The 20,542-nt window shown below is 39.4% G+C and overlaps 1 protein-coding gene, 1 long non-coding RNA gene and 1 other non-coding gene across 3 annotated transcripts in view; 1 reads left to right on the top strand and 2 right to left on the bottom strand.

Annotated features, from left to right (window-relative positions):
- Positions 1-20,542, bottom strand: part of LOC133836007 (neuropeptide-like 4) — a 135,485-nt gene that overhangs the window by 81,386 nt on the left and 33,557 nt on the right. The window lies entirely within an intron of this gene.
- Positions 1-20,542, bottom strand: part of LOC133845254 (uncharacterized) — a 29,329-nt gene that overhangs the window by 8,455 nt on the left and 332 nt on the right. The window contains exon 2 of the long non-coding RNA XR_009894719.1: positions 18,184-18,910. This is a non-coding gene — a long non-coding RNA (uncharacterized LOC133845254). The remainder of the gene's footprint in view (positions 1-18,183; positions 18,911-20,542) is intronic.
- Trnar-ucu (transfer RNA arginine (anticodon UCU)) lies at positions 13,287-13,359 on the top strand. The gene has a single exon. It is a non-coding gene; the product is annotated as a tRNA-Arg (tRNA).

Raw genomic sequence — 20,542 nt, 5'->3', positions numbered from 1 at the left:
GGCCGTGCAAAGTGGCAACCGAAACTTGGCCGTATTCTGTTCGCACTTGATTTGAGCCTTCCCTTTTTTGAGCCCCGCTCTTCGCCCCCCCTCCTCTTGGCAGAAGATGCTGCTGCTCCCAGGCTGCCAAGCTGCCAAGAAGCGCAGCCAGACACCGAAATGGCAGCGCCTCTGGTCGTCCACTCGAAAGCGTTGACGTTGCCTCTTTCACTTGTCCATTGCCCCACCTCCTCTCCTCTCCTCTCCCGTCCCTGCCCCTTCCCTCTGCCCACCAACCCTTAAGCATTTCTCTTGCTGATCCTGTTCTTTGTTATGCATTTCCATTGTCGTTTGGCATTTCGTTTTATCAGCGTCTTTGTTTGCTCATCTCCCACCTCTAGCCCATCCGTTCTCCGTCCTGTGCTCTCCCTCTCTGCCACTGCTGCTATGTAAATATAATCTTATATTCCGTTTTGATGATATTGCAGTGCGCGACACGGCTTTCTTGATACTGTTTGCTCTTGGAGTTTTCCACGTTGAAATGGCATCGCCAAGGATGTCGCGCCACATCCTCGCCTGCTTCTGGCTGTGCAACGTCGCTGCAGTTGAGCAGTTTGTACACCCAAAAGCACAACTGTTCTGGGTCGCCCAGGGAGACAAGGGGGGAAGACCAAAAAGAGATACTGCAAGCTGTGATGACAGGTCCACAAGCTAAGGACTAAGGACGACAAACTCGACAATGCCAAGAGCTGCGACTGTCAATTTTATTTTCCTCTACCTTCATTTTGGTTGTATTATAACTAAAATGTCGCGGAAATAGGCAAATAACATGACGCTATATAAAATGTCCTTTACACAGGATGCATTAGTCTAATGGCAGATGCTGCTTAGCTTATTCAGCAGCAACAAGAATGTATTTGACTAGAGTAATTTTAACCAACTGAGTATTATTAATATTGTATCCTCTTTATTGGGAGATTGCTGTTATTACTCCAATCAAATTTGCATGAAATAATATATTACTTTTACTTTTAATAACACTATTCGTCCTCCTATTGTATAATCCTTATTATGAATAGTACTATTTCTATTCTCATTTACAACTTCTCACACATCTATATTACATAGTTATTACATAGTCTGATTAAATTTCTGCTACTAGTTTTCTGTCTCGCAATATATAATTTAACATTTACCTTTCTAATCAAATATATTCTACCTTTGCACTCACAATTCCTTTCCTTTCCTATTTTTAATTCTTATTTTTAATATCATTACAGATATTGGTAACTAGAAAGTTGAGATATTTTAAGGTATTAATGCATATTCCGGGATATCTAGGAATTTATTTTTAAGCCATAGTTTCGTGGTTTAATTCTTTTAGAGTCTTTGCTAGTTGTATGATAATTGAATCAATTATTTGCTTATTTAACACATTATTTTATTTTGATTAATTTCTTATATTTCACATGAACACTACACATGGTAGCAATGAAGTTATTTATTATATTACGTATAGTAGATAAGAAGAATAACTTTAAATCAATATAACACTAACTTTGGATTACTGAAATTTTCGAATATTTTAGCAGCTTAAACTTTAAATAACTTGCTTGTTTAGTACACTCGAATGTGTATACATATTTGATATCTATTTGATTCATAAATTATAAGCTGCAGTTTTGTCCCTTTTACTCTGGCTCCCTCTTTTATTCTCTCTCACTTACACCTATGCATACACATATTCTGCCTTCTCTCTATCTGTCATTGCCAGCTGCTGCCATCGCATTTGCATTTTTGATATCTTTTACTTTTTGCACATTTTGCAGCTATTTTGAAGCTTTGCATTTGCTCGTTGTGCTCGCAATTTGCCGAGTGCTTTGTAAACCCCCGCTTCTGCCCTTCTGTCAGTTGCTGTTAGCTTACTCGGACGCAACTCTCTCCCTCTCATTCTGCCTGTTTATCTCTATCTCTATCCAGCTGTGTGTGTGTATATTTGCTCAGCTTTTGTGGCCAGGGCCAGGCCATTGCTGAGAGTCGACGAGGTGCACACGCCCAGACTCAGAACGAGAACGATGACGATGACGCTAACGCTGATGCCGACGATGGCTAAACCCTGGAGGAGTCAACCTGGCCATCAGCCCAGTCTCTGCCTCTGCCTCTGCCTCAGTTTCAGCTTCAGCCTCGGTCTCGGCCTCGGCAGCTTTTCACAGTTGTCGTTTTGTTGGTTCAGTGCTTTTGTGAATGTCCAGTTTGTTCGTTGTTGTTCAAAATGGACTCGTCATTTTTTAGGTGCAGCCTTTTTGTTGTTGCCCTCCCATCTTCCATTTCATCCAACCACCCCTCGGCTGTGTCTGCCCTGCTCTGCTCCCCTCCTTTCTTCATCATACTGCTCATTCGTGTATGTATTTAGTTAACTAAATGCAGATTGCACATTTCTGCATTATGCGGGCATTTTGCAGTGCGAATGCAACTGCGACGGTTGCGAGTGATAAGTGCATTTGTTTAAGCACAAACACACACTCGCATATGACCTTTAATGCATTCATTTATATAGCATTATGTGTATGTACATAGGAGTAAACTCTTCTAAGTAAATGCCGACATTAGTCCGCTATTTATTTGAGATACGTAATATGCAATTCATATTCAATGAATCTATTGAATTTTATTGAAACTATTGAATAAATATATCAATGTCAATATAAATATTATTGAACGGAGCTGTTTCTAACCTAAATTAGCTTTTATTTACTCGCAATTGTTATGTTCAATTTATTATTACACATATTTATCTGTTTTATTGATTTAAGTCCTTCAGTTTTGTGGGTTTTAACTTAAATTGTATTTGTTAATCGAACGTCCGCTTCAATTAATTAACTAAATGCAAATATAATTTGTTTAGATATTTACTACAATTTCCCTTTTTTATTCAGTTTACTACACTTTATATTGACTTTTCAACTATATTACTATTTGATTGCTAAGATCAATATGAGCTTAAAATTATGTATTTATAAATTGCATTTCACCACATACGTTTATATTATTTTCGAGAAGTAGTCTAATAATATTCGAAAATGTTAATAATAATGCAATCATTTGTAATCCTAAAATATATTTTATACAATTTGTGTCTCAATTTCGTTCTCGAACGAATTAACCTAATAATACACTTATCGAGACAAGCGGCTGAGTAAGCAGGTAAGGCACATAAGTACTAAACGTATATGCAGATTTTGTTTACCACACATCGAGACAGAAGAGGCAGACTGAGTTTGGGTATAATTTGTGGGTGTTATGAGGAATTAACCTCTTAATGAACTAATTTACTCAAGATTAAGACAGCAAACAAAAGGCGGCCACAGCTAATTGAGGAATGTAAAAAAGATTGGTAACAGTAGCAGTAGCCAAAGGAGGAATGGAAATGGGATCAACCCATAGACACGCAAACCTGCAAAAGAAGAAAGACAGAGATAGCAAGTGTGAGGGAGAGAGAGAGAAGTAGAGTAGGTAGATCTGAGATAAGATGCAAGCAATTTGCAAGGCGGTTAATCTATTTAAACGCGCCAAATACGCGTGACACAAAAGGAAATGGGAATGGGAATGGGAAGCAAAGACAGAAGCAGAATAGGAAGCTGCAGACGCATGGTCGAGTGCACAGATTTAGGGATAGAGCGGATCAAAAGCGGACCCAAATGACCGAAAACTCGGTCTACACCATCGTCGACGACGGCACAAAACAAAAGGATAAACTCGTCTAATTGCGATTGTATGAAAGGAAACAAACCTGCCGCGCATGCGCAAAAGCCGATTGTCAGCGCTGGTCGAGAATTGAGAGCTGAGAACTGCGAACTAAGAATGAGATTGAGACTGAGACTGAGACTGAGAACTGAAACACAGTGCAAGTCTGTGCCTTGATTTGAGGATGGCCTGGCGAAACAACTCACAACCTCACATCCCATCATCCCTTAATCTGTGTCGGTAATCGGCAAAATGCGCACAATGAGCGGGCGAAATCTTTTTGAACTTTTACAAGCGAAAAGAAGGTTAGCAAAATATTATTATAAACCTTCAGGGTTCCCGTTCTCGTTACCGTTCCCGTTCCGTAACCCACATACAACACATATTAAGTATGTGCTGCTGTTTACTCTTCAATGAACTCAAAACATTTCAATTTCACAATGGCAACAAAACGCTCTTGCATCGTCCTTGTCCTCATCGTCCACGCTAATATAGAGATTTGCAGGATTACATCAATTGTGAAATTGGTCAAACACCGCAATTGTTTCATTTGCAAATCGGATATTTGTTGCTCGGACAGCAGCAACAACAACAGCAACAGACAGACACCCACGCCACTTCATCCATCGAGGAGTTCACTGTTCAGCAGCTGTTGAGTTTCCCTCGTGTATAGGCCAGGTCCTTTGTGGTCAGTCAGGGTCCTGCAGCTGGGTCTCATAGTTACTTACGTATGTACATATATGACTGCCTATTCCAATAACGTGATCTTATACAATGCCGTGTAATCGCTTTGGCTTACCACAGATTATGCAAGTAACTGGATGAGGACTTCATCTCTCACTCACAAATGCAACTTTCCTCGTTTGCTGGCTTTGATTTCACAGTTTTTCACGGGAAATTGTGAAAATCTTTCTAAGCTTGCGTACGACTCGGCATGTCACACAAGGTGTAAATCTTCAATTTTAAGGTTAATTTACGTATGAGGTGCGAGCTGTGAAATGTTTTAGTGGTTTAGTAGGGCAAGAACATGGGCACAAATCTGAACAGAGATGGCAACTGACTGAAAACTCTGAGGAATGTATTCTTAGAAACATTGTATAAGCTGCATACTATATTAGTTTGTAATATATAATTATAAATTAAAACAATATTTAATAAAGTATATGAACAAAAAATACAAAACACAAAATCTTGTGCTATTCTACTCATTTGTAATATTATATATGAAAAGTAAGTAGTTTATCTTTTTATTTACTTTTCAATCTTATATCTATTTATATCAATATTCAAATTAAGTAAAATTTATTTAACTTTCAAAATGTCCACTGATTTTTTAGACAGTTTTCTGTTTTCTTTATTTTGAACTGACCTAACCAAATTCCCACCCAATGCCAAGCCAAAAGTTTTGACAATCTGTTGACCGAATAATCCCATTTAATGCGAAAGTGCTTGCATTTGACATTTGGGAAAAGTGTTAAAAGTGGAGCAAAACCCTCTTCTCAAAATCAAAAGTTCCCACTGGTAGTTAAGTTCATCGCAGGCAGTTAATTTTTTGTGAATTGAAATAATTTTTTAAATGACACTAATAGGCTTAGGTCGCATTAGCATACGGAGAGCGAGTAAAAGGATGCAAGATAAATGTCGAAGTTGTAAATGGAAATATCATTGGAATTAGGACAACTTACAAAAGAGTCGCGTGACCAGAAACTTATGGAAGAAAATAAAAAAAAAAAACAATTTAATGTGGAGATGAAAAGTCGCCCACATTTTTGGCAAATTGAATCGAAAGGAACTTAAAGGGTTTCTCTGCAGATTGCCAACCCTCTGCACTTTTCTGTACCTCGAACTTTTTAGAGACAGAAGGTGACGATTCCACTTCTCGTTATACGCATATTTTTTTATGTGGTGTTTGTTTGAAAAGTACTTGTTTAATCGGTTTGTTTGTGACATTTCTATTGCTGCCCCTGCCTCCGCTTGCTCTTTGCTCTTTGTTTATTTAGTGGTAGGCCTGACACGCGTACACAACCCACTGCCCAACCACCTACCCACCCAACCATCCAGTCATCCCAAGCAGCTAACCACCCAGAGCTCTGGCTGCCAACCCAGAAATCCATCCAGCCATCCATCCGAAAGAGTTCTCTTGCTCTCTCATTCTCTTTGAGGCATCATTGTCGGTTAGTAGGTGTGTCTGTTTGTGGGTTTTTCCTGCTCATCACCTCATCCCAATCCCCAGACTGGCATACAAAAAGTTTCGTTCCGGTGGATGATGTTTTGGGTCGTCTACAGAGAACGGGAGGGGGACGAAAGGGAGACATCGCTTAAGTGCTGCCAAACAAAAAGAACACATTTACTGGGATACAGCTCGTAGTATTCCCTTCCCCCCGCTAACCGGGTGTCTCGAATATGCTGCGAGTGTGAATTGTAATTACAGTGAAATCAGCTTTTGGCACTTGTTTAGCTTCTTCAGCTAGGCTGAATGCGAAGAGAGGGAGTGAGGTGAAGGGTGAGGTGGAGGGTGGTGGTCTCTGCTTCTGTTTCTGCATCTGCATCTGGCTGTGGTTGCTTTTGTGTATGAGCTGAGTTGAAGTGCTTCAGATTCAGCTTCAGCTTCAGCTTGTGCTTGTCTATTATGATGGAGGCGTTTCTTGCCAGGAATTCGCACACATGACGCGTGATTTATTTCTTCCTAATTGGCTTTCCCTGCGTTTACTGCCATTTACATTGCAGCACCCCCTACCCCACAGCCTTCCTCAACGCCCCTCTGTCATATATTTTGACAGCAACTCTTGATTTGATGGCAGGGCGTTTTCCTGTTTTTTCCTGTTCATCTTTTTCATTCTATGGGCGTTGCCGGAAATTGTGGCTCAGCAAGCTAAATTAAACATTTGACATCGTTCAATGCTCGATTTGGCCGCAACTGCAAAACGCATTTATTAGCGAAATTGAGTGTGAATCCTTGCAGATTCATAGAAAAGGTTAAGTGGGATTTCCCAGAGAGAGGAAATGATTTGTCATTGCAATTTCAATTAAATGTATTATAGGATTATTTTAAGACCAAGAGAAATAGATGACATTTATAAGAATAAAGAAATTGGCCCAGATATTAAGAGCATTATTATTGATGAACATTTGTTATTACTTGTCAAATATATGTTTGAATGATATATTCTATATATAATATATATACATATATAAAGCATCCTCAACCTCTCATCAAATTTAAAGATTTGTGAATTATAAAAATATTTACAAACATTTTTTCTACACCTTTAAAATATAAGTATAAACGGATTCATTTAAAACCATTTACTTAAATATTGATTATTTATTTCTAAAAAGTTTACTTCTAACTTTGCTACATATTTATAATTCATTCTTAAAGGAAAGCATGAAAACTTCAGCATTCAACTGCTGTATAAATATTTCTTAAATATTTTCGAAAATTAAACTCTTTATTCCTTTTCTCTCTATATAAAACCCACTCTTGAACTCTTATCCAGTTCACACGTTTTGTCTGGTCTATGATCTTTCATATTCCTTAAACTCCCATCCTTTTTGCTCTTAGCCATATACCCTTTCATAATTTAACCAAAATATTTAAGGCAAATATTTGATATGCTGTGCATAGATTTGGGCTCAATTAAGCAACTAAGCATCGCAAACTACATCTCTAATCCTTTTGTTAAACCCGGTTCAATCCCATCATTACTCTGTCCAGCAGACACAATAGCCAACCGAAAGGAATCTCAGTCTGATCCTACGGCACCCACACATTTTCACATTTTCACAATACCACATTTTCACATTTTCAGATTTTTCACATTTATGTTAGGTAGCGAGTCGGTCAGGTTCAAAGCTGGCAAATATCTTTCTTTCTTTCTTTCTTTCTTTCTTTTTTGTTGTCTGCAGAACAATTGGACACAAGTGCCGATAGGAAAATTCATTGACTGACAGTATTTTGACGTGTTTGAATTTATGTTTTGGCTGTCATCTCCAAAACGAACCCAAATTATGCGGACTTAAGTTGTTTTGACCGAGATTTCACTGTGAAATCAGCTGCCCTTTCACTTTGTGGAAATTGTGCAACCCAATTAAGTTGGCCAACATGATGACTGCATAATTGCTGCTGACCAGCAGCTGCGGTTTGCACTTCAGCGAACCCTGCTAATTATGCTTACAGACATTACAAGAATCCAGAAATATGCAGCAGGAATTTAAAAAGGATTTGGAATGTAAAATGTGATTGAATATGAGATAACCACCCACATTTAGCTGTCTCAGTTTATAATTTGCATAAAAGATAAAAAGAAAATTATGACAGCCATTATTTTAAGAGTACAAAATACTTACTTAATAACTCATATAATAATCTTGGTATTTAAGAAAATGTTAAGGAACAGTAAAGATGCACAAAATTGAATTAAATTTTAATCAAGAATCCGCACAAAGAAAATGTAATTTAACATGACAGATAAAAAATGCATATTAAAAAGGAATTCATTATTGTGGTTACAAAAATAAAGAAGGAATTTCTTATGCTACACTGATGCTAACTCCACTTAAATAAATAAATATACAAATTAAAAATTAACTCCTTTCTATTATATAAGCCAACTAACTAATCAAGATTCATACTTTTGCAAGTATTTAAGCTGCTGCAAAAGCATTCACACTCATTCATCTCAAGCTGTCAATTGGTCTACTCATCGAGTCTATCTATTTCCTTCGTCGATTTCCGGTTCAAGCACAAGTCAAGTGTTAAGGAGCCGTCCACAAAACACGCTAATATTAACTACTTAAACGTCAATGTGGTAAAGTGTCTGCAACGTGGCCGGAAATAAGTAAAAGCCAATAAATCAGCAATAGAGGAAATAAGGCAAGCGAATATACGAAGCACAGATACCCTATGAACATCAAGGCATAACTAATCAAAGCACCCACATCTTGAAGTGTCATTATTAGCCTGAGCAACCCTGTTGTTCTGCTTTTGGAGATAGAGCATTTCAAACGAGGGCTAAACAAGCATTTAAGGATCGTCAAAACAAACAAAAGTGTCGTCGTGGCAAGCGACAAAACTCAGCCCACATCCAACTGCCCAACGCCCTGATGGAGAGGGAGAAACTCTCTCTCTCACTCACTCTCTCTTTCTGAGTCAGCCTGTGCTTGTGACTGAGGCTGGTCCGCCGATGTCTGATGTCTGGTGTTTTTGTGGCTACCGGAAGATGAGCTAATAGGGCGCGTGTCGGCAGCGTCGTTCAATTTGTTGCAATTATAATTGTATTGGCTTCTTCGGTCTCCGGTCGCGTGTCACAATTTTTATTGGATGTACTAGATGTCGATGTGAATGTCATAATGTTGCATAATGCGCTTAACCGCACTTCCCACAGCTACGGGGTGGCACTGTGAACTGGGAACTGAGCATGTTAATCATTTTTTCCTTGTCGGCGCCCAAAACGCCCGTCACAAAAACGAGGACACGCGCTTTGGGTTTGGACCGTTTGACTTGCCTTGTTTGCAGGTTGTTAAAAAGGCTCACAACCCTTCGCTTGGAGAGAGTCGTGCGTTTGTCACGCGGAAGTGTTACGAGTTTCTGCTGCCGGTTGTTCTTGTTCTTCTTCTTGTTGTTGCTTTTTATTACAGGAAGCACACAATTTTCCACGAACACTTCTCCTCTCTGTTTTTTTTTTGTTTTTGATTCTATATTTCTAACCTGGCCGCCGTCAAAACATTTCATATCCTTATGCTAATCAGCCTGGTAATGTTTGCAACTATGTCTGTGAGTACTTTTTCCCATGCGAAGCGCAGCGGAAAAGGGAAACTCATTGGACATGATAGTTAAATATTTGTTGAGCAAGGAAAAGGAAAGGGTCAAGGGACAGACAGGCGTGACGCCAATACATTTATTTTAACAAAAAGACATATAAAACTAGGCTAAGGATTGTTTGAATGAGGACAGCTTGAACAATTTTAAGAAGTTAAGACAGCTTGAACAATTTTAAGAAGTTGTTGGATTTACAACTTTTTCAAGTTCCATAAAAAAGAACTAAATAGTTCATTTATAGTCCATAAATTTAAATGTGATTCTTTCTTTTAAATAGACACATTGTTTTCAGTCTTTTCTACTACATGTTTCATGCAACAATTCTATTTTTCTGCCGAGGTAAGTTTTTGATTAATCGTTTATCGATATCCAGCCAATTGGTCCTAATATGGCTAGAAGTGACCTATGCCAGAAACTTAAATAGCAACCCTCGTAACGTCTAATAAAAACGATATTCAAAACGACTAGTTAATAGGTTCATAATTATAATTTTTTAAATACTGACTATATACAAATTCAGCAACATATAAAAAATTCATTTAACTAATTTAATTACTTTATCAATTTATATTTAAATATTATAATAAAGCTCAATAAAAAATTTATTACTCAAATATTATAGAATCATAGCGAAGAATACTTTTAAAGTTTGTCAGCTGACAGAAAATCAATGTTAGCAAAAACTTATGTTCACCTTGAACTTGGATCTCATGTGCTTGGAAACAGGATGCAGGATTGCTCAGATTACAATAAACTCAAGCTGAAGTCGAAGCTGAAGTTGGCACGAGCCACATTGTAATGCCAAGAGACGAGAGAGAGAGAAGAGAAAAGCAAAAAGCGAAAAGCACAGAGGAACAGAGGAACAGCATTTAATGAGCAGTTGCTTAGTTAGCGAGAGCACACGGAACAAAGACGAGGACACAGGAAGAGAATAGAAGCAAACTGACAGGCTACGCGGAAGGACAAAAGCAGAAGCCAGAGCCAATGGCAGGACATCAAGATGCCAGCCAAGAGCATATGCATTTAATTTAATATTGAATAAAGGCAAACAAATGAAAGCATAAAATTTCGCTTTCAATTACAGCGTCTAGCGAGGGTCGGAGGACGAAGGACTCGGTACTTGTTTTGTTGTTCGGCTTTTGCACATTTGTTTTGCTGGTCGTAGGACAATTTACGTGAATATAATTAACCGGAAGCGGGAACACGCGCCAGGCGAGCAGACGAGCAGACGAAGTCGCGGAACTCGACAACGACAAGAAGGAGAAGAACGATGCCACCGACGATCGCTGAGTATCCTTGCTGGAGGATCGCGTGTCAACAACCGTTCAAATATGCGAGCAATGAAAAGAAAAAGCGTTTCCGCTACGAAAGCGAAATTGAATTGAGATTTCTAAAGCAGAGAAGCGGAGAAATCAAATGTCAGTCGAGAGAGCGAACGCAACAAGGACTCGGTTAACGCCCAAAAGACGCAACCGGTTTTGCAATACAAAACAAACAGCGCACGGGATGATCATGAGGATCATAATGATGATCATTAGACGGGGAGTAAACAAGTAGAAGATGAAGTACAAGCAACGCGCGTTTTGATTATCCTTGCCCACTTCAAGGAGCTGCTGCTGATACAGAGCAGCAGCTGCGCCTGTCCAAATCTCAGCCAACGAGCAATTGTTCAACGCCGCACATTGCTTCCTGTCTTGCTGCTCAGCCGGCGCATTGTGTGCATCCCGCCACCGGAAGGATCAGCAGCCAAGGCAAGCCAAATAAGAGTAGGCACGAGGGGCACAAGGGTTTGCTTGCTCCTACTTCTTCTATTTCTTTTGGAGGCGTGAGCTTGATGTGTGTCGCATATGTAGCAATTAAATGCCAGCCAACATGTGCCAAACAAATTGTGTACTTCAGCGCGTGCCGCAACCAAGACGAAGGCGAAGGCGAAGACGTTGACGAAGTCGAGGGTTTCTAGGATGAGGCGTTGTAGAAGGCGTCAACGCCTGATGCAAAAACATTTTGCAGCAGGCCAAAGTCATACGATCTTCTAGGAATGCAGGCGGCAGCTGCAATCAGAACTCACAACTCCAAAATCAGGTCAAGCTGCATAAATTCAAGCTGAAAAGTTTAATTAAAGTGCTTTCGCTCCATTCGCATTCCTTGCATTCCTATTCGTCCTGGCTAATTGACCGAGCGACTACTCGAGTGCTCAATGAACACAACAATGGCAAATAGACCAAGTCCCAAAGTCATGGCAACATGAGCAATAAAATTTAATATCCGTTTCGAGTGTGCGATTTGCGTAAAAATGTTTGCATAATCCCCGCCAGACTTGGAGTGACAATGGGTCACTTAGGGGGAGGAAGGAGGGCATTGATATAAAAACGTCGGAAGAAGCAGATAAATCACGCAGCAAAAAAGTGAGAAAACTTCTCGAAAGCAGCGAGAGGGGAAAGAGAGATAAAATAGAGATAAGCACTTCAATGGGGGTTTTTCCACATTTCGACATTTCAACGATTACTCTATTAGCTGAGAAGGGGCAGGGACGTTTTTTTGTTGTGCTGGTGTTGCGAGTGCGGTGTTCGATTTGATTAATTTGTTAACAAACTGAAAGTAGCAACAGCAACAGCCACAACGCAACATAGGACAACAACAACAACAACGAGCGTTGAGTAATTGCCGAGAGTCACGTCATTGCGCCTTGGCCCGAAATTTTTTTAGTGAACAACCCTGATGCAGTCGCTGCCCCTCCCCTTTCCTGTCCTTTCCTGTCCTTTCCGTTCCCCGTGTTGGCAGACTGAACAACTTCAGCAGCGTATTAGCTAAAAGCGCATGAAGATCGCAGCGACGATAAAGCCAACTGAACGGCAAAATGTAAATGAGAAACTGGCACTTGAAAGTCGTTGTCGTCGTTGCTCTCCCCCAGGAGGTAAGTAACGAACACAAAGGGTACAAGTTGAAGTCCTTAAGTGAAATCTCCAGCAAAGGATCTTGCTCAACTCCAGCAAAGTGTACAGCACAAGCTACTTGCAAGCATAAAGATACTTTATACATTAGTAAAACAGACTTGACTTTGAGATACTTTTCTGCATACTTTTTAAATTTATGATATAACAAATCTTACATTTGTGTTTTCAATTTCTAAATTTAAACCGTGTTGATTAAAAGGCTTGCAAATTTCCAGAGTGAAATACTTTATAAGCTGTACGTATTTTACAAATATATTTTAGTTTCATTTCTTAACTTTGGTTATATTTTACACAGGTATCTATGTGGAGATATTACAAATATATTGCATTGGCTAAAGCAATTATATTATTTATGTATATATTTTACAAAAAGTGCACGCTTGAATATTGCATTTAGGTATCAAACTTCTTCAGCGCAATAAAATCATCCATTCGCTACAGATACATTTGTATCTGCATGCAGCGTCCGCCTGCTGCAGCAAGACGCGCATCTCTGCCTAGCAGATATATATTTCTATAAGATAGCTGCTGCCGTATTGCCGTGTTGCGTTCTATAAATATCGGAACTGCTGCTACGCATATTTAAATAGCTGTTTTATTTTTTCAGGTCGAAACTCAATGTTTTGTTAACAAAGAGAATAAATATTGAGCTCACGCTCTCTTATACGAAGAACAGAAGTATTTCACAACAATTGGTAGATCTTTCAAAGAGTTATAGATACATTAAGGAAATTGAAATGGGGTTTTATTAACAAGTGCATGGGTGATAAGACGCGATAAGAATGTTCGACCCTTTGGCGCAGCGGATAGCGCGTTGGACTTCTAATCCAAAGGTCGCGGGTTCGATCCCCGCAAGGGTTGTGCTTTCGATAACGTTTTTTATTTCGACAATTCTTTTTTGTTGCCCTTCATTGCGTAATCATAGCAAGCATTTAGCCAAACCTCATTAAACTGTACAAACACCTGAATCAAGCGAAGCAAAGCAAATCTTTTCAAATGGAATTTTCAAATACAGCAAAAAAGTTTTTCACACAAGTGCCAGAAGCCCAATTGGGAGAACGCTAAATAAACTATTTGCTCGACGCAAACAGTATAAATTAAGTATCTGGTAAAGATACAACAAAGCCAAAATCTCGGCAACAGAAATCTCAACCCCTCGAGGACTGAAACATATTTCGCTGGCTTAGATCAAGCGTAAATTGCAACAGCTGTCAAGTGGCTCTGGATGGCTGGCTGGATGGCGGTTTTTCCATATCTGTTAAGTAAACAGCAACTAACAGCCTATTAAATTGTTTACATGCCCCTCGCAAATATTGACAAAAGATGCGCTTGCTCTGCTTACCAGAGGGTTGTTTCACTCGTCATCTCGCTCTCTCGCTCGCTCACTTCGATATCTAAGTATCTACTTTGTCTGTCTGCAGATACTCAACGATAACATAAACTAAAGGTACCAATTTGTTGTCGCTTGTCAAATGATCAGCGGAGCACGCGAGTTGCAACAAAAAACTTGCACACACACAAATCAAACGACGCCATTTTGTTGCTCAAGCCTTCAAATGTACAACTCGAAGTCTTTGCCTTTTCTACATTTACCTTTGCCTTTTGCCTTCGCCCGCATTTTCCAGCAATTTGCCATTTGCAACATGTTTCGTTATGCCTCCAAGTTGCAAATTGCGCTTGTTGTTGCGTTTAAAAATAATTTCCCATTTACTCCGCTGTAATTTGCCGACAGCCGAGCTCCGCCTCCAAAACAACAACAAAAATATTGTAATTTACAATTCAACGAGTTCTAGCTCCAACTTCAGACTTTGCATGTTAGTAATCTCTTTCTAAATGGCCTGCTAGCAGAAGCTTATAATAGAGCCTCGAGGTATAAATATAGAAGATTATTGTTATCATAAAAACTAAGACACTGAACAATTGAGTATAATAATAATAAAAGTGCCCTACAAAGTTGTATATCCTGAACACTTTAATATTTTTGTAATCCAAAGTAAAGAAAGGGTTTGTATATATTATATATAAATGTTTAGCACCAAAGAAATGCAAGCTGCATCTACAAATGTATATGCAAAATATGTTTTTTTCTGTGATAAATCCACATCTGGATTTTCTAAGGCCAATGACTTCAATACCCTTTCAAAAGTCGCAATAGAGTAGATCTAGCTTACATTCATTACAAATGGATGGCATGCATTGAGCATGAACTCTTTTAAAACCCTTTTGTTATCCACCTCAATGTCTTTCTGTCTGCTATTCAATCTGAAACTATCCGAAACCAACAATTTTCGCCACAGGTTAAAAAAGATGAAAAAACGAATCACGTACACTTCTGACTTCAGCACCCCAAAAAAAAAAAATATATAAAATAGCTGATCTTGCGCTGTTGGCTTTTTTACAAACCGCTCAACACAATATACCCTGAAAATATTAAGCATACGCCATGTACGGCAGCGAACAGAAAAGAGCAGAGTCCATGGAAATGGCAGCAGCTGCAAAAGGAGCGCACAAAAGGCGAACACACAAATGTTACTGCAATTACGCATAATAAACAAAAGTTACACGGATCGACAACAGCAATAGTAACCAGGGGACGGGGATGACGGAGACGAGAACGGGGAGTGAGGAGAGCGAATAAAACGCATACTTAATTGCGGGTTTTCAAACGAGCAAACTCCGTTGCAAATAAAAAAAAGGAAAAAAGCGCACTTGAATGGCCAGCATGGAACAGATTTTTAAGGGTAGTCTTTTTGGGATCACCGGGCGGGCGCAGTTTGGCTTCCAAAAAATGGCTACATACGGCGATCCATGGAAATTGCAACAAATCGTCTAGAGCCCTCAGCAGCATCATCATCATCATCAAAGCAACCCCTTTGCCGCACCCAAAAAACAAAAAAAAAGAACAGAGCAACACTAAAATGGTTGACGTCTCGCGAGTTTTACATTATTACAAGCGCAACAACGGGCGTTCTATGAATCGGACTGACTGAAGAGGCAGAGTGGGAAGGGGCAAGTTCCCTTGCTGCAGAGTTACAGCTCGATAGCCGAAAGGCAAATGCAAAGAATTTGTATCTAATAAAGTTCCATATGTGCTGGCTTCTCTCGGCGTCTCTCTTATTAGGCATAAATATTTGATTGGGTTCATCTTTCAACATGAGGGTGCCCATACAACCAAAAAATGGGTGTGGATAAACGTTGTTGGCTGGTGTCATTGCTTGCTTTTTTGGTGGTGGTTCTTTCACTCATGCCATGTATCAAAATTATTACAATTTCATTTTGTTGATTTTTCAATTCTCTACTCAACTGACCCTCGGACGGGAGTCGAGACAACAACAGCTCAAGTGGTGATAGCTAAAGTTGTTTATTAAATGTCGATATGGTGAGACCTCATAAAAAAGATACATTTCATAAGCTGTAATAATTATATGGCATTATATTTTAAGCTGCGCCATCTTTTTCGAATATAATTTTCAAATTCAATTTTGAATGGAGTTAACCCACTCGAGAAGCCTTTATTGGGAAAAGAAATATTACTAATTGCAGATTTACGATAATCCATTAGACATGTTTCAAAGTAAACATCTCCTGTCTGCGATTTTAAGTATATTGAAGAGTTTATTATTACTTAAGTTATTGAAAGACTCACCCGTCAACAGTGTAGAATAGAATTCCGTATTCTGCAAAATATAATTTGTAGAATCTTAAAAAATCAAATATATAAGGAAATAAGCTAAGAAATTATTATTTGCGTAAATTCAATTGAAATTTCCATTTACTTTTTTAAGCAATGTTGAATGTCACAAACGCTGAGCAAAAAAAAAAACGGAAATAATCAACTGCACTAAAGCTCACTTCAAATGACAATGAAAGCAAATATTTACATTAACCAAACACACAAATACATACAGGACTAGAGTCCTTTTCAAGAACTAAACAGGAATGAAACGAATGCAAACGAAACGCAGCCAAACACTCACACGCACACACACACACACACACACAGAGTTCACCCGCAAATCTTTTGTCAAAATATGAAACTTCAAAACAATTACCTCAGCCTCAGCAACTGGCAAGCACTTGAGCACACAGAGAGCACGAGAGGATGAGGAGCTGTGGGATTTGTGGCAGGACTCGCAGGATTCGGATTCGAAATCGGAATCGGAAGCATGCGCAAACTGCGCAAATAAACAATTAAAATGTCACAATGATTGCCGTCGTACCCGTGTCAGGGAATCAAAAAACCACGAAAAATCGGTAAATACGTTGAACCCCAAAGGAGCACAGCCTCGGCAGCAAAAGAAGAGGAAAGAGAATAAAAAGCAGGAGGAGGTGAAGCAAGAGACGTGGCGTATGAAAAGCATTTGGCACTACCATTAACATTACCATTACCATTACCACTTCCATTGCATATTGTATTTATTCAAAAGCGCATTTTACAACCACGTGGCGATGACGCCGACTCAACTCAACGCGACTCAACTCAACTCGACTTGACTTGACGGCGACTAACCGACTCACGGTAAACCGTAGAGCATAGAGCGTAGACCGTAAGACATTTTACCCCACGGGCATTTGGCAATGTGTGCGGCGCACTCAGGCGAGCCGAGCAAGTCAACACACAGGCAACCTGGCTGTCAGACACTGTATGGCAAGGACTTGCAAGTTCTGCGAAGGCGTTGCACAAACAAACAGCAGCAACAGCACCAACAACAACAACAGCAGCAGCAGCAAAAATCCCAATTAAAAATTGAAAAGCGCGCGAAAAACGACAGTTAAATAGTAGTTGTCGAAATGAAACGTCGTCAAGTTTTGTGGCCACCATGCTGAGCTGAAGCTGAAGCTTCTGCTCATCCTCCCCCCTTTTGAAACACGCTGTGTGCGTCTGTGGCATTAACAATTGATGCACGACGACAACTGCCACACGGTTCAACTTTTGACAGATTGTCGGGCTCAGCTGGGAGCTTACTTAGAGGCACTTTCCATTTCATTTCACACACACACACACACACACACACACACTGACACACCGAGCAGAGCACATCGCTTGTACTTCCTCGGGCAGCTCCTCAAGTGTTGTTGACATCCCAAAATGGCCACTGTGGCAAAGTCACAAGTAATTCAACAGCCGTCGACTTGGAAATTCACTTTTTGCAATAAGAATGTTACCACTAATTTTGTTGACAACTGCATTCGATAGCACGATACATTTAAACGAACTAATGAGAGAACTAAATTATCGTTTATCGAGCCAAGATTGGGATCCAACGGAAACAAAATGGGGACGAAAAGGATCGAGTAAGTTTTTGTACGGACAAAATAAACTAAATGATCATTTGTACGCAAATAAATAATTCAATTAAACAATGAATATTAATTGAAAATATAAAAATAATATATATAAATTTAGTTTGTTGAAAAATAAAATATAATAGTTTTTCAACGATTAATTCGCATAAGAAAACTCTTAGTCAACTAAATGCTGTTATCATACAGTTTAAAATAAAAAAAATTTAAAAATTTATACAATTTTTTAGATTAGATCTAGCCGTAGGCTTATATATTAAGATTGAAATATTTATAAATTTAATATAGCAATCAACTCCGCACTTGAAATTGAGCGATAAATAAAAAGTATCTCAATTTTAATTTCTTGTACAAAATAAATAAATAAAATGTAGAACTCACCTTCAAAGTTAGACAAATATTGTTATGATGTTTGCTCCTTTTAATTGCAGTTAAGTATTTAAATCCGTTTTGATGTCTTGACTTAATATTTGTTTAATATTTTGAGTGTTGCTGAAACTTCAAAGCTTTTTACGAAGCGTCTTTCAAATGAATCCCAGACTAATCAAGCCAAGCAATTGCTGCTGGCGATATCGGTGTCTGTTTGCCAGTTTTCTTAGTATTTCTTGGGTTAATCGCAGCACACACACACACTAACACAGTCACATGCACTGAAACACGCAGAAATCAAGGGAGCCAAGGTGAAAGCTGCCCGTTTAATTCACACCGATGAAGAAAAGAAGCCCAGGAGAAACGTTGCAAATTGCGACCGCGCGTTCAAGACGTCAATTTCGGAATGTAAATATTTGATTTATGAGCCCAAAGTAAGTTAAGGCAAAACAAAAATAATAAGTGTGTAGTCGGAGGCCAAGTCGTCGTTCCACAGTTCCAGGGCTCAAAAAGGAGACAAGAGAGCATAGCAACCGCGTTTAACGTTAATAGCAAAATCAATAATGCGCTACCGTTGCCGTTACCGTTACATTGCATTACATTTCTCGGCTCTTTCTCACCTACGCATTTCTGATGGCTCTTCTTCTTGGCGAGTTCGAAAATTTGCCGTCGGGTTGCAAACATCCAGTCAAAATGTATAAAATACGCGCGTCATGCTTTCTCGCTCTGACGCCACGTTCTGGAATGAAATGAAACACATACGGAACATCATTATCATTGATCAACATCATTACTCTTCACTCTCTCGTTCGCTCTCGCTTTCTCGCTTGCACCAATAAGAGAGCGCGCTGCTGCTCCCCTTCTACCCCCCTCTCACTAACAACTTCTGAGGGCTGTTTCTCTGAACGAAGCGCAATATGTCTCTTGTATGTATATTGAGCATGTGTGTATCATGTTATGTGAGTATGTATTTTGTAGGCAGCTGCTGTATCTGCGGACTGTCCTTTTTCTAAGCTATGCCCCTACATCTCTCTCCCCCTTCCTAGCTGGCTGAATACATATTTGTACTGCAATTTGGCGGCGCACGCTCCTCTTATGATTTGCCTCTTTTTTCGTTCTCATTTACACAAGTGCGTTTTTGGGTGCCCCCTTGTTACGACCTCTCCTCCTCTCCCGCTGCGCCATTATCGGGCGTTTGAAATATGTACACACCAATACATTCTCAAACCCATCGCATGCACATAGTACCTACATATGTATAGTATGTAGGTATGTGTGCAAAAACGATTCCCAAATTCCTTGTGCGAAATATGAACTGTTTGTGTGCGCACACTGGGAGATTTTTTAATCAAATAATTACTATAATTGCAGAGCACGGCAATGTTCGATATTAAAAGTTCCCATGCAAAATGTCAAGTCCAAGAAAGAAGTTGACTTTTAAGGAACTGACATTAAAATTAACAAAGCCAAGTTGCGAGTAAGAAGAGAGAATAAGAGAGATTAAAATGTGTTTATATATACCAAATAAATTCACGTTAAATAAAAAGACAAACTGCAAGCGCAGCAAAGTAATGTTAATTCTACATACATATGTACATGCATACATACACATACACTCATATGTATGCATACGCTATTAGAACGAAATGAGCGAGCAAAAATGGCAACAACAAAATGACAGCAGCTCAGCAGGTGAGTGAAAGGCGCAGTAAAAGCTCAACGCCTAAGTAAATAAAACCTCGTTGCTCCTCTTTGCGTTTGTGTGCGCGCCTGTGCCCGCTCTCATTGTCAACAGCTACTAAAACAGCAAGGCAACTTCATCATGAGCATGGCGAAATGTGGGCGTGTGTTTTGCTACTGCTTCTGCTACAAGGGACAGGGGCAGCGCATGCGTCTGTCTCTCGCTGTCGCTGTCACACTGAAGGTGGCACCCATTTTGTATTTGAATGGTGGGTGTGTCTTCGCTCACTCACACACAACCACAATCTCTCACACACAACGCAGGCAAAACGTAGCCGCTCGTCCTATGCATAGCAGATGCCAGCGCACATTGAACCGGTCCGAAAACACTTGATTAGCTCGATGTTTTCTGTTACTGTGAGCTTTGCCGTCTCTCTCTCTCGCACACACAATTGTGTGCAAAAAAATAACATGAAATTCAACAGGCAATGAAATTCACCCACATAAGCATAACGAAATCGCTTGAATATGCATTAATTCAATACCACACCAGCTGCGGCTTACTTTAAACTCTTATAATGTTAGCTCACAAATTTTATCATAGACTTTTACTTTCTACTTTAAAGTTGATATTTTTACAACATATTTAGTGACATTAATTCTATATTTGGATTGACTAATATTGTTATTT

The sequence above is a fragment of the Drosophila sulfurigaster genome, chromosome 2L (genome assembly GCF_023558435.1).
Source record: "Drosophila sulfurigaster albostrigata strain 15112-1811.04 chromosome 2L, ASM2355843v2, whole genome shotgun sequence".
NCBI classification, from domain to species: Eukaryota; Metazoa; Arthropoda; class Insecta; order Diptera; family Drosophilidae; genus Drosophila; species Drosophila sulfurigaster.
Note: the sequence above shows the minus strand (reverse complement) of the source record. Positions and strands in the feature narration are given on the sequence as shown.